Raw genomic sequence first — 14470 nt, forward strand, 5'->3', positions numbered from 1 at the left:
TGCCCAGCTCTGACTCCTCCAGTGAGGTCATGCTTTCGTTTTTTGGGTGGCCAATTTTCGTGTATCCATCAAGAATGCTGTTGCCATTGTATACTGATGCCATTTGTACAATTTGGATAAATGGAGTCAATGCAGAACCGCTGGGTATCCCAAACAATTGTTAGGTGAGTGGAGGTTACACCTAAGTATGCTCTTGTCTGGGTATTCCATAAGGCTTCCCAGTGGCGCCCTGGTTTTAGGGTGGAATTTGTGCTGTCAGGGACTTCTGTCCACCAATTGACTTCCATAAATAGTTATTTAAGGGCAGTGTCAGTGTGGTTGGTACTGGATGGGAGCATCCAGCAACAAGCACAGGGCTGGTGGTTATTTGGGCAGGCCATGCTATGGCAGTTTACACAGGAGACATTGTAACAAGGCAGTTGTCTCAAGTGATCATCCCCAATATCTATTGTTATGCAACGTTCTACCTGGTTAGACCCCCTCAGTGATCATCCTGAGGCATTGTTAGAAAAAGTATTCCTGCAGGGTGTCATATTTGGTTGCAGCCCTATAATAGGGGTACCTAAAAAGTGGGGACCTTGGGGAATGTTTAGAATGGTGCTCTTCCATATAACAGTCTTCATTTCCTCCTGGTCTATATCATACCAAATGATGTGGGCTCTGCCTGCAGGAAGACTGCTGAGGTTTACAGGGGACTGGTAGAAATTTTCAGGTTTGAAAAGAGGAGTGTGGGGTAGGTAGACAGAGGAGATTGTGGGAATGAGAATGAACAAGTAAAACATTTTCCTGGCTTTAGCAAGGGAATGTATAGCCACATCCATTTAGAAAGTTACACCAAAGAAGATTGCATAGATTCCAAACAGCTTCTTAGGGGTCTCAGTTAAAACATTTGGGTTTTAGCAATATTCTATAGCAAGGAAAGTAAGAATGATGGTTATTTTAGGGTTCATGAGGACTAGCCTGGTCCAGCATCTCTGGAAGTATGTTGACTTTGTTGTAGCCCTAGAGACTGGCTGAGCCTCCAGTGTTCTCTTGATTTGCAGGTGGGTGTCAGAGACTGCTGCAGAAGTTCAGGGGCGGTCAGGAATGTGGTCAGGTGCTCATTTTAGGTGTAAAATGTGAATCCAAGAAGCGACTCTCTTTAACGTGCAGAGCAAGAGTTGGTTAAAAGCACCTGAAAAGGTCCTTTCCGGAGGGGTTGTAAGGAATCCTTCAGTTGGTGTCTAGTTAATGCTATTAATTCAGCCATCTGGGCTGATTTGACTCCTTGGAGTTGGGCACTTTCGATTATGTCTGTTATGGAAGTGATGGTGTATCCTGCCTGGTAATATCCCTTAAATAAGAACCATCTGTGAACCAAATTAATTCAGCATTCTCAATGGGAGTTTTCCTATAAATCTTCCTTAGGGGAGAGTAAGATATTAGTTAGTAGAGTGCAGTCATGTTCCTCTTCCTTTTGTTGTCCACCTGGAAGGGAGACCAGGGTAGCAGGGTTAAGAGTGTTACAGCACTTCAAAGTGATGTTGAAGGCAGAAAGCAGGAGTACCTCATAAGAGGCAAGGTGGCTAACAGAATATTGTTAAGTGTAGTGACAGCTTAGAAGAGGTTTCACGAGTGGGGGACATAGATGGTCAGAGGGGACCCTAGGAAAAATCCTTCAATGTTTTTGCATAATGTGGCTGCAGCTGATATAGTCCTCATGCAAGAAGGGTGCCCCCTTGCAACTCGATCTAACTGTTGACTGAAATAACCAATTGGTCTGTGATTGTCACCATGTTTTTGAGTTAATACTCCTAGAGCATTCCCATTTATTGCATGTACAAAGAGGGAAAAAGGAAGACTGTAATTGGGGTGGCCTATAGCAAGTGCTTAGGTGAGAGCCTGTTTTAGATCTTCTATGTGTTGTTTTTTCCCTCTCTTCCCAGTGGATTGGGTCTGGCTGGGTCTGTTTTAGTTTTTTATATAGGGGTTGAGCAATTAAGGAGTTGGAATCCAACTCCTGTAATAGCCTGTTAACCGTGAGAAGCCTCTTAATTGCTTTTTAGTTTTGGGCAGGGGAAATGTCATAACAGCAGAGATTCTCTCAGGGTTTATTAAAAGCCCCCTTGGGGAAATCATATGTCCCAAATATTTAACTTGGGGGAGGCAAAATTGTAATTTATCTTTTGGCACTTTGTGTCCCTTAAAAGCAAGCTGTTTAAGGACTGTATCTTCTCTGCATTTTGGTAGGGAGGACGAACAATAAACCATCCACATACTGAGTTAGAATACATTCATTTGGAAATTCAATGTCATCTAAATCTGCCTTTAGTATTTGAGAAAAATAAGTAGGACTTTCAGAGTAGCCCTGGGGTAAGACTGTCTATGTGTATTGGTGATTTTCCCAAGTGGAAGTGAAAAGATACTGGCTATTTTGCTCTACAGGTATGCTGAAAAATGCACTACATTAATCAATAACAGAGAGGTGGCTGCAGTGATAGGAATATTGGACAGTAAGGTGTGGGAGTTAGGAACAACAGGGTGTCTAGGAACTATTATTTTATTTATAGCTCTTAGGTCTTGAACAAATCTCCAGCCTTTCTCATTTGGCTTTTTAACTGGGAGGACTGGTGTACTGCAGGGGCTGGTGCAGGGTATTATGAGTCCTTTGTCTAAATAGTCCTGAATGATTGGTTTGATTCCTAGGAAGGCTTCAGGTCTAAGGAGATACTGCCTTACATTTGGCAGAGGTTTGGATTTATTTATGGTTATCTCTATAGGGACTGCTGACTTAATGCTCCCAATATTTGTGGAAGAGCTTGCCCATAAGGAGTCTGGTACTTTAGATAAGAAAGGCTCTAATTCTTCCTGTCCAGAATCTTGATTGACTTTCCCAAGCACAATACTACATGTGGGTTTTTGTAAGTCTCCTAAGTTGAGAATAATTTCTCCCTTTTGTGAAAATGAGATATGAGCATTATGGGTCTCTAGGAAATCCCGTTCCAGCAGGTGTGTGTGGGACACTATCTACTATAAGAAAAATGTGATCCCCCACTAGTTCTCCTAGTTGAAATTGAAGGGGATTTGATTTAAAGGCTATAATAGGAGAGTCTGAAACCCTTACCATGTGTACTTTTTCTTTACTCCAAGGGAGAGGGTTTTTAATCAAGGTAGAGTTGAAGACTGACAGTGTGGTGCTGGTGTCGACAAGGGCTTTGATATTTTCCCCATTTATGGATATTTCTACTTCTCCTAAAGCATTAGTTAGAAGTAGGGGGAAAACCCTCTCTATTCCCTCAGAGCATCCTTATTCTGATTTTTGAGTTGTTCTGGTGCCTTCCTTTGGGGTCCTTTGCCCACGTTGAGCAAGCACCCATTTAAGTTTTTTACATTATTTTAAAAATGTCCTTTCTTTTTGCAATAGTGGCAAATTGCTTCCTCTTGGGGTTGCTTAGATCTCTGGAGACCATGGGACCCTTGCAAACTCCCAACTTGGTTACCAAGTTGTTTTAGTTGTAAACTTATAATTTTAGAGACTATTTCCTTTTCTTTCTTAATGATTGCTTGTGACAACTGGTCAGCTAGGGTGACTAGGTGGCTAGTGGGAAAGGAAGCCCAAGTCACATTATTCTTCTTTATTAGGGTTGCTAACTCTTTATCTAAACCTTGAATAAACTCAGAATTAAGGTGTCACTTTTACCGTGCTCAAAGTTTTCAGGAGGTATTCCTGAAAACTCTTTGAATGTCTTTTCAAACCTGATATAAAAGTCAGGCATGATCTCGTTTGGGTGTATTTTACATTGTTGCACCTTTGCTCAATCTATCAATCTATAACCTTGGGGAATATCTGTGGTACAGTGTCACAGAGGCGATTGCAGAGGTCTCTGCATTTCTGCCTTCCAGTTGCATCTATTTTGTCAAAATCTTCTAAAGGCTGTTTCCAATCTGCTACTCTAAACCATTCTTCAGCTTTGTTTTTGGAGACCAGTAACTGAATCAGCTGATATACGTCAGAGAACCCTGGGTCATAAATCTTAAGACTTAACTGGAATTCCTAAGCAAACCCAAAGGGATCTTCAATCAGATTGAGGAATCCAGATACCAGGGACTTAACTATGATTTGGTCCAGGGGGCATATATTATGTTAGAATCCCCTCTGCTTATGGGTTTTACTCTAAAAGGAGCAACTACTATATTATTTTCTGCAGCTATTTCTGGTCCCCCTGTGGTTTGAGGCAAGGGAGAAGGGAAAGGAGGAGGAAAAATGAAATTGTCCGGATAAGGAAGTTCAGAGAGTAGAGGGGTCAGGAGGAGCAGAAGGGGAGTCAGTTTCTGGAGCCTTCCTGATTTCAGAAGTGACTTTTACTGGTTTTTTAAATTCTGAAACAGTTTCAAAAATTTTTAAATTAACTTCCTGGAGGGAGGCAAGCTTATCTTTCCCTCTTTTTGATGATTCTAGATGCCAGCTAAAGTACGATTGCCATTCATTTTCTTTGATTTGGGAGCCTAATTTGTCTAATCTAGCATGCAGGAAAGCCAATTTAGGAATATCAAAGTTCCCTATTTTGGAAACCTTAAACCTAGGTCATCTTTAGTAAGATCTTTCCATTTACATAAATACTTGCAAGTAAAGGCACCACAATTATTAAACATAAACTCAGTTGGAGTGCCCACAGGGGGCCACTCTCCTTGCCTTTCCTCTTTTTTGGAGGATTTATTTCCTATCTTTTTTTTTTTTTTTTTTTTTTTTTTTTTTTTAGGGAACTGACCTGCGGCCTAAGGTTTTTGTGTGGTGGATCGATATGTGCTGCCTGTCAGTAGCACTCCACAGTGTGTCACCACTGAGTTATTTCTACACCCTTACGTGTCTCAATTTCTCTCTTCAGAGGTCTATCACCTCTGAGAGGGCTCAAGACGCTGGGTGATCAGCCCTTATGTGCATTTCCTGGATGAGCCTTTTTAAATTAATATTTGTTGGAGAGTTTCCTATAGGGCCGCTGCACATTACAGGTGATCAACCCCCCCCCACCCCCGCGGACACTCCCACGAGGCCCCCGGTCACCCAGAGGTGCCTTTCAGCTGGGAGGAGCAAAATGCCCTTTCACTTCAGAGCTGAGGAACTCAGTCTCTCACTTACTTATGAAAAACAACAGTTCAGTTCCTCATGCAAAGTGTGCACAGACAAGCCAATTGAGATTAATTTTGAGAGAAAAGGCAATGGAGAAAGATCCTTTTGAATGCACTTCTGAAACTAAAATTAAGATTTTAACCAACTTCCTAAGAGAAAAGACAGAGAGGAAAAAATCAGCCTAGAATAAATCAAGGACCGTCAACCAAAACAGGAGGTTGGGGCTCAGGAGAACTTACCAGTTCCACCGAAGGAGAAGCTCGAATTCGGTGAGGCTTCAATGGGCTCCTGCTGTACCTTAGCTCCAGTTTTGGGCAACTCCTTCAGGGTCCTGAGTCTTCTCTGAGGCCCAATGTTGGGCACCAGATTATTGTCGGTGAAAAGAGTCAAACCCTGTAAAATATTTGAAGAGATTTATTCTGAGCCAAATATAAGTTACCATGGCCTATAACACAGCCCTTAGGAGGTCCTGAGAACATGTGACCCAGGTGGTCAGGGTACAGCTTCTTTTTATATATTTTAGGGAGGCATGAGACATCAATCAAATACATTTAAGAAATACATTGGTTTGGTTCCGAAAGGTGGGACACCTCAAAGCGGGGGTTTCCAGGCTATAAGTAAATTTAAACATTTTCTGGTTGACAATTGGTTGAGTTTACCTGAAGACCTGGGGTTAATGCAAAGGAATGTTCAAGTTAAGAAAAAGGATCATAGAGGCCGTGGCGTGGTGGCTTGCGCCTGTAATCCCAGCACTTTGGGAGGCTGAGGTGGGCGGATCACCTGAGGTCGGGAGTTCGCGACCAGCCTGACCAACATGGAGAAACCCCATCTCTACTAAAAATACAAAATTAGCCAGGTGTGGTGGCACATGCCTGTAATCCCAGCTACTCGGGAGGCTGAGGCAGAAGAATTGCTTGAACCCGGGAGGTGGAGGTTGCGGTCAGCTGAGATCGCGCCATTGCACTCCAGCCTGGGCAACAAGAGTGAAACTCTGTCTCAAAAAAAAAAAAAAAAAAAAAAAGAAAAAGGATCATAGAGACCAGGTTTTATTATGCAGAGGAATCTCTCAGATAGCAGAGTTCAGAGAGAAAGCAGGTTGTAAAATGTTTCTTATCAGACCTAAAAGGTTGCCTGGCTCTTAGTTGATTATCTCCTGGATCTGGAAAGAAAAGGAAAACAAAAGGGAAATATGGATTTTTCCCACAAGATACTTTGCAGGGCAATTTCAAGGTATGGCAAGGAAATATATTTTGGGGTTAAATATTTTTTCCTTGTCTCATAATGTTATGCCAGAGTTAGAATGAAAAGTGTGTCACGATATATAGGGTCAAATAAAACCCATTTGATGAGAATTTATGGTTTGTAGTGCATGACTTCCTAGACTCCCTAGGTAGGAATTTGGGCAAAATAAAAAAATCAGAGCTCAGTCTTCAGTTTGATCAATAGTTCTTTTTATAATAAAATTGTAAAGATTATTTCTAAATGCTAGTTTTTATTTTTATAAAGAAACATATGCAACTATGTACTTTGAAAAAAACACCTGGACTGGGTGCGGTGGCTCAGTCCTGTAATCCCAGCACTTTGGAAGGCCGAGGCAGGTGGATCACAAGGTCAAGAGATCAAGACCATCCTGGTCAACATGGTAAAACCCTGTCTCTACTAAAAATACAAAAATTAGCTGGGCGTGGTGGTGTGTGCCTGTAGTCCCAGCTACTCGGGAGGCTGAGGCAGGAGAATCACTTGAACCTGGGTGGCAGAGGTTGCAGTGAGCCAAGATCGCATCACTGCACTCCAGCCTGGACGACACTGTCTCAAAAAAAAAAAAAAAAGAAAAAGAAAAAAACATCTGGAGTCATATACACATAATGTTACAGCAATTATCAAGGAAAGAATACCTATTTGTATGGATTTTTATCTGATCTGATACAGAAGTTTCCAAATGTTCTTGAAACTTGTGAGGGTGTTTTCTTTCATAAAACCGTAAACTTGGTCTCGTTTAAAAATTCCACCTGGAGAGCTACTGATTAACTTGTAAACTTACTGTCCCTTGATACATTTTAAGTGTGTTTCAGTAATGGGATCATAAAAAATTTGCCCTTAGGCCGGGCGCGGTGGTTCACGCCTGTAATCCTAGCACTTTGGGAGGCTGAGGCGGGTGGATCACCTCACGTCAGGAGTTCGAGGCCAACCTGACTAACATGGTGAAAACACTTCTCTACTAAAAATACAAAAATTAGCCCGGCATAGTGGCACACGCCTGTAATCCCAGCTACTCGGGAGGCTGAGACATGAGAATAGCTCGAAGCTGGGAAGCAGAGGTTGATCGCGCCATTGCACTCCAACCTGGGCGACAGAGCAAGACTTCGTCTCAAAAAAAAAAAAAAGAAGGAAATTTGCCCTTGTGCCCCTTCTTATGAATTCTGATGGATGAGGGAGAACGAAGAGAGGAAAAAGTAAGATAAAAAAAAAAAAGCCACAAGATGGAGGATAAAAATATTACGGTTATTCTTTTATCCAGGAACAGCATGAGTAGCATTTTCAGTTCAATGCCCTCACGGTGTATTTCAGAATACTCAGCACCTCCTAACCATTTTATATCTAGAAAGCTCCCAAAAAAAGGCTAATTTGGTTTACTGCCACTTTGGGACTATTCTGGTTCTGGGTGGATTCTGGTTCTGGGACGGAGTTGTTTTCCTTGTCTGTCCCCTCTGGATGCAGTTACGTAGCCATCTAGTGACTGAGTTGGGAATTGCAGCTTCCATTCAGATTGGGGAAGTCTGCCAATTCACCCTGCCTCATCGCAGATGTGGAATGAAAGAAATTCGGTTGGCAAACCTCCTACTAACGGAGAATACCTTAGTTAACCACTTTGCAAGTCCGTCTCCTATATCCTTGTGCAGGCATCTCTTGTGCATAGCCTTACATTCTTAGATTACCTCACAGGGATACCAAGAGCATAAGATGAAGTTACATAAACTAGAACACAAAAATGTATTTTTAAAAATTACTGTTGTTTTTGTTAGAAAACCCTTTGGAATAGGTCGTTAAAGAAGCCTGGTTAAGTGCAAGTCTGTCACAAAATCAGAGATGTTAAAGAAGGCAAGACTTGAGAAATCAATAGTCCAAGCCCTTTATATGAAGAATGAGGAAATTGAGGCTCAGAGAGGTAAAATGAAAGGAAATTCATGGGGTTGTTATACTTTCATTCATTTATTAACGATATCATTCACTGAGTTTCTACTTGGAGTAGGGTGCTGGGGAAACAAAGATGGATAACACATAAGGGGCACTCTGTCTAGAGGGGAGCCAGACTTGGAAGCAATTTTTAAAAAGTATATCAGAGCAGCGGTGACTGTGCAAAGCGCCTGCTTATGCTAGACGTGGGGACACTGAATCCCATTTAGGCAACATGCTTTAAAAAGTACACAGAATCGGATGGGTGCAGTGGCTCACGCCTGTAATCCCAGCACTTTGGGAGGCCGAGGTGGGTGGATTACTTGAGGTCAGGAGTTTGAGACCAGCCTGGCCAACATGGTGAAACCCTATATGTACAAAAAATACAAAAATTAGCCAGGCATGGTGGCACATGCCTTTAGTCCCAGCTACTTGGGAGGCTGAGGCAGAGGCAGGAGAATGGCTTGAACCTGGGAGGCAGAGGTTGCAGTGAGCCAAGGTCGCACCACTGCACTCCAGCCTGGGCAACAGAGTGAGACTCTGTCTCAAAAAAAAAAAAAAAATACACAGAATCAAACAAAATGTGGTATATCCATATCATGGAATATTATTCAGTCTTACAAAGGGAGGAAATTCTCACATGTGCTACAACATAGAGGAAACTTGAGGACATTATGCTAAGTGAAAAATAAGCCAGCTGCAAAAGAGAAAATACTGTATGATTACATTCATATGAGGTACCTAGAATAGTCAAATTCATAGAGACAGAAAGTAAAATGTGGTTTCCAGGGGCTCAGTGGAGAGGCAAATGGAGAGTTATTGCTTAAAGTACAGAGTTTTGCTTTGCGAAGATGAAAAAATTCTGGAGATGGATGGTGGTGATGGTAATAGAGCAATGTGAATATACTCAATACTACTGAACTGTACACTTGAAAATAGTTAAGATGGTAAACTTTATGTTATGTCTATTTTACCAGTTTTTAAAAAAGTACACAGAAAGCAATGAGAATGAATCAAGTATAGCTACACACAATATGACATGGATAACTCTTTTTTTTATTATACTTTAAGTTTTAGGGTACATGTGCACATTGTGCAGGTTAGTTACATATGTATACATGTGCCATGCTGGTGCGCTGCACCCACTAACTCGTCATCTAGCGTTAGGTATATCTCCCAATGCTATCCCTCCCCCCTCCCGACATGGATAACTCTTACAATGTTGAGCAAAAGAAGCCAGATACAAAATGGTGCATACTGTGTGATTCTATTGATATAATTCACATATTAGAAGTCAGGATGGTGGTTACTTCTGGGGGAGGCAGAGATAAAAAAGTAGCATAAACTTCTAGGGTTCTGGTAATATTTCTGTTTCTTGACCAAGCAGTGTTCACGTGTAAAAGTTAATTGCACAGTATATTTATAACTCGTGCAGTTTTCTGTATATATCTTAAGCTTCAGGTTTTTTTCTTTTTCTTTTTTTAAATGGGACAGAGACAAAGTGAAGGGGAATCACCAGGACAGTTAAGGGACTTTAAACATTTGTAGGAGGAAAAGTCGAACAATTTCAGGGTGGTCGAAGTAGTTTGTAGTCTTCAAATATCTGAAGGAGTGGCATGTGGAAGAGGAAGCAAACTTTGCTCACTATACCCAGAGGGGTAGGACTTGGAGGTGGTGGTGAGCCCGAGTTAGAGGAAGACAGAATTTAGCTCATTATAAATGATGCTTCAATTATAGGGTAAGAATTGGATCTCTTAGGAAAATCACACAGCTTCAACTTTGGGACTAAAGGTAATTGGGTATGAATCCTGGCTCTGCCACTTACTTGGATGAATTATGTCACTCAATCGAGTTTCACTTTCTACATTTGTAAAATGCGACTAGTACTAACCACTTGCTGGGTTACTTTCAGGACTAGTGATAATGTATAGCACATACTTTGCCTAGGCCCTGGCCCATAGGAAGTGCTGAAGAAGTAGTAGAAGTTATTTTCAGAAGAAAATGACATAGAAGATGGATTACACCTCAGTGAGGTGTTATGTATTAAAGCATTGGTTCCTTTCAACCCCAAGAATCTATGTAACTTGCCCAAGGTCACACAGCTAATAAAGCCTTCAGTTCCTGATTGGTCCACTCCACTGGGCTGCCTTAGGTGAGAGGATTTCTAGCATCAAGCCGTTGCCCATCAGGGCTAATCAGATAATCATGTCTGTAACAGACCATGAGGGATAGGATCTTATTCCTTTAAATTCTGACTGTACTCTGCAATAGTTCAAAGGGGGAAATCTGGGATGCTGGTTCAAGTGGTAGCCGTGAACAGACAGGTTACGGCTTGAAAGCACCAGGTATTGGTGTGTGTGTGTGTGTGTCTGTGTGTGTGTGTGTGTGTGTGGTGTGGTGAGTGAGAGAAATTTGTTTAAAAAAAAATTTTTTTTAATGGATTAAGGAAAAAATTTGAAGATAAGTTTAACCAACTTCACCATTTTTCAGGGTCCAGCTCTTACTGACTGAATAAATAAATCATGAGGCAGAAACAAGAGATACTGTTTTGAAAACCAGTTTCTTCGGCCGGGCATGGTGGCTCATGCCTGTAATCCCAGCACTTTGGGAGGCCGAGGCGGGTGGATTGCCTGAGGTCAGGAGTTCGAAACCAGCCTGGCCAGCATGGTGAAACCCTGTCTCTACTAAAAATACAAAAATTAGCCAGGCATGGTGGCAGGTGCCTGTAATCCCAGCTAATCGGGAAGCTGAGGCAGGAGAATCACTTGAACCTGGGAGGCGGAAGTTGCAGTGAGCTGAGATTGTGCCATTGCACTCCAGCCTGGGCAACAGAGCGAGACTTCATCTCAAAAAAAAAAAAAAAAAAAAAAAAGAACAGTTTATTCATTTGTAGGCAAAAGCAATGGACTCAATCCACAAAGGTGAGAAAAACCTGAGTTAACACTTTGGCCTAAATTTTCCCAAAGCCTCTTTCTTAGCCTGACTCCAGGCTGCTTAACCCTTATATTTCCAAAGGAAATGACTTGCTGGGGCGGGGTGTCTCAATTTCTACTCTAGGCTTTCTTCCCAACCTCTGTTGAATATTTCTGCCTTGGATTTATTTATGCCCTGGACACAAGAGGAGTCTCTATGACAAGAGACTTGAGGAAACAAACACCTAAAACAGTGTCTCTTTGTCTTGGGCATTATACACTTAAGTCACACTGACCCTTTAAACTTCTACAGCTGCTCAAATGTTATGTCTTGGCCCATATAACTTTTATACTGGATGAAAAATAAATGATATGAATTTAGCTCACTATAGCTTTGGTCTTCGCCAAAGGAAAGAAATACCAGCAGCTTCTTTTTGCAAGTAGCAACTTATTTTAGTGCTGTCCTCTTCAGACTAAAGCCCTTGGTAGGAACCAAAATTACAGCCAAAGCCCACACAGAAACCTCAGATTTTAGTCATATGTCTTGCAAGGATGTTACATCATTTCTTAGTTTACCAAATGGAGACATTTCCTGAAACACAGAGACTCACTGTGAGCTTTGGCCTAAAAGATTTTGGGACTGTGTAGCCCACAATGATCTTAAACTAAATCTTATTTAGGTATCTCATTGACAGACATTTTTTCTTTCACCTTGATCAGTGTGCCTGTCCTTTACGCAGGTGTAATACAAAGCAGGTACTTGTCTTATTTCTGAGATCTCAACATCAGAGTCCTGCAGGAAATGATGGCGTATTTAAAATGAATAATTTTTAGAATTCAAAGAAAGAGCCTAAAAAAATAAAGAAAAAAGAAAAAGAAAATGAGTAATTTGAGGAGAGTATAATAAAAAGGACTATTTACAAAGGTAAAAGAGTTCTGGGGAAGCAGCAAGGAATTGGGCAGTATTCTAGGGTTAGTTACTGTGAGCAAATGAGAGGGAGTAATCCCTTCCAACAGCAAGCAGTTTTCAAGCTTTAGTATGCATCAGAATTACCTGGAGGACTTATTACAACACAGATTACTCAGCCTCACCCTGGAGTTTCTGCTTCAGTAGGTCTGGGGTAGGACTAAAATATTTGCATTTTGCATAAATTCCCTGATGATGGCAATGCTACTGGTCTGGAGAGAAAACTGTGTGGAGAAGGCAATTTGGGGCCAGAGGTGTAGCTCACGCCTGTAGTTCCAGCACTGTGGGAGACTGAGGCAGGAGGATTGTTTGAGTTTAGGAGTTCAAGACCATCCTGAGCAACATAGCAAGACCTTGTCTCTACTTAAAGAAGTTGGGCATGGTGGTACATGCCTGTAATCCCAGCTACTCGGGAGGCTGAGAGTGGGAGGATTGCTTGAACTCACGAGGTCAAGGCTGCAATGAGCTACGATTGTGCCACTGCACTACAGCCTGGGTGATTGCCAAAAAAAAAAAAAAAAAAAGGCAGTTTGGCAATTTGACACAAGCTGTGCCCTCCACAGAGAGATGCAGCCAACATGGGAGATCCAGCAGGGACGTACCAAGAGAATCTAATCATCAAAATCTACCCCTATCCCATTCCTTCTGTTGCTCCTTTTTAAACTCAACCAGCAGCCGAAAGGCAAGGGAACCCAGTGATGCAATTCAGACAATTCAGCCTTTAGGATATGGATCACAGTAGAGAGTAGAGTTGGGTGAGCAAATGGGAAATATCCAGCACTTCTATCACAAAATATCAAGTACCTTCTCCTCACTACTTTTTTCATGCTATTTTATATTTTTATTTTGCTTTCCAGTATATACATGAACATTCATATACATGATATAAATGTAATTTCACAGTAACCCTATAGGGTAGGCAGGAAGATATTTATGCTTATTTAGAAATAAGAAAACTGAGGTGCAAAATGGTAAAGGCTACACATCTGAAAACAGCTTGGATTTCATCACAGGTTTTCTGGGTCCCAATGTAGGGGGCTCTTGCCACCACTTCACACTGCAGACATGAGGGAATCTGGTAGTGATGCTGGTTCCCCCACTCGAGGCTTCTAGGAAGCTCTTTCTCCTTCACTGCCCCACCTGCATTCCCCTTGAGCTGCATTCTCTTCTGGAAAAGGTGACTCTCTTTGACTGAGGAGCTCAACCCTTGCTCAAGGGCATACAATGAATTTAGTCTTCTACTAGAGTCATTTATTTGCATTTTTCACTGATTTTCAACCTTTTCAGTGGCAGGGCTACTTAGTCTTGATTTGGGGGCCTTGGAGAGACAAATAAATAACAGCTGTTACCCATCTGAATTCCTTTTGAGAAATAGACACAAAAATCAGACAGACAGAAATAAAAGCATCAGCTTTAATGAGGGTGAGGACAGAGTAGACAAGCTGCCGGTCAGGTCTCACAATCAGACTTCCTAATACAGTCATGCACTGCATAAGGACTCTTTTTTTTTTTTTTTGAGACGGAGTTTCACTCTTGTTGCCCAGGCTGGAGTGCAATGGCACGATCTTGGCTCACCGCAACCTCCACCTCCAAGGTTCAAGCTATTCTCCTGCCTCAGCATCCCTAGTAGCTGGGATTATAGGCATGTGCCACCACGCCCGGCTAATTTTGTATTTTCAGTACAGATGGGGTTTCTCCATGTTGGTCAGGCTGGTCTCAAACTCCTGACCTCAGGTGATCTGCCAGCCTTGGCCTCCCAAAGTGCTGGGATTACAGGCATGAGCCACTGCCCCCGGCCAAGGACTCTTTAATTAATGATGAACACATATATGACAGTGGTCCCTTAAGATTATAATACTGTATTTTTACTGTACCTTTCCTATGTTTAGATATGTTTATATACACAGACACTATTGTGTTACAATTCCCTAGAGTATTCAGTACAGTAACATGTTGTATAGGTTTGTAGCCTAAGAGCAATAAGATATATCACATAGCCCAGGTGTGTAGTAAGCATCTAGATTTATTTTATTTTTATTTTATTTTTTTTGAGACAGAGTCTCACTCTGTCGACCAGGCTGGAGTGCAGTGGCACAATCTCGGCTCACTGCAACCTCAGCCTCCCGGGTTCACGCCATTCTCCTGCCTCAGCCTCCCAAGTAGCTGGGACTACAGGCGCCCGCCACCACATCCGGCTAATTTTTGTATTTTTAGTAGAGACGGGGTTTCACCGTGCTAGCCAGGATGGTCTCGATCTCCTGACCTCGTGATCTGCCCCCCTCGGCCTCCCAAAGTGTTGGGATTACAGGC

General features: G+C 42.0%; 1 long non-coding RNA gene across 1 annotated transcript in view; it reads right to left on the reverse strand.

Moving 5' to 3' along the window:
* Positions 1 to 235: 235 nt before the first annotated feature.
* The window catches only part of LOC109023397 (uncharacterized), a 39030-nt gene continuing 24795 nt past the window's right edge, over positions 236 to 14470 (reverse strand). The window contains exons 2-3 of the long non-coding RNA XR_008671791.1: positions 5347 to 5500; positions 236 to 1467 (exon numbers count right to left, since the gene is read on the reverse strand). This is a non-coding gene — a long non-coding RNA (uncharacterized lncRNA). The remainder of the gene's footprint in view (positions 1468 to 5346; positions 5501 to 14470) is intronic.

This window comes from Gorilla gorilla, chromosome 16, assembly GCF_029281585.2.
Source record: "Gorilla gorilla gorilla isolate KB3781 chromosome 16, NHGRI_mGorGor1-v2.1_pri, whole genome shotgun sequence".
NCBI lineage: Eukaryota > Metazoa > Chordata > Mammalia > Primates > Hominidae > Gorilla > Gorilla gorilla.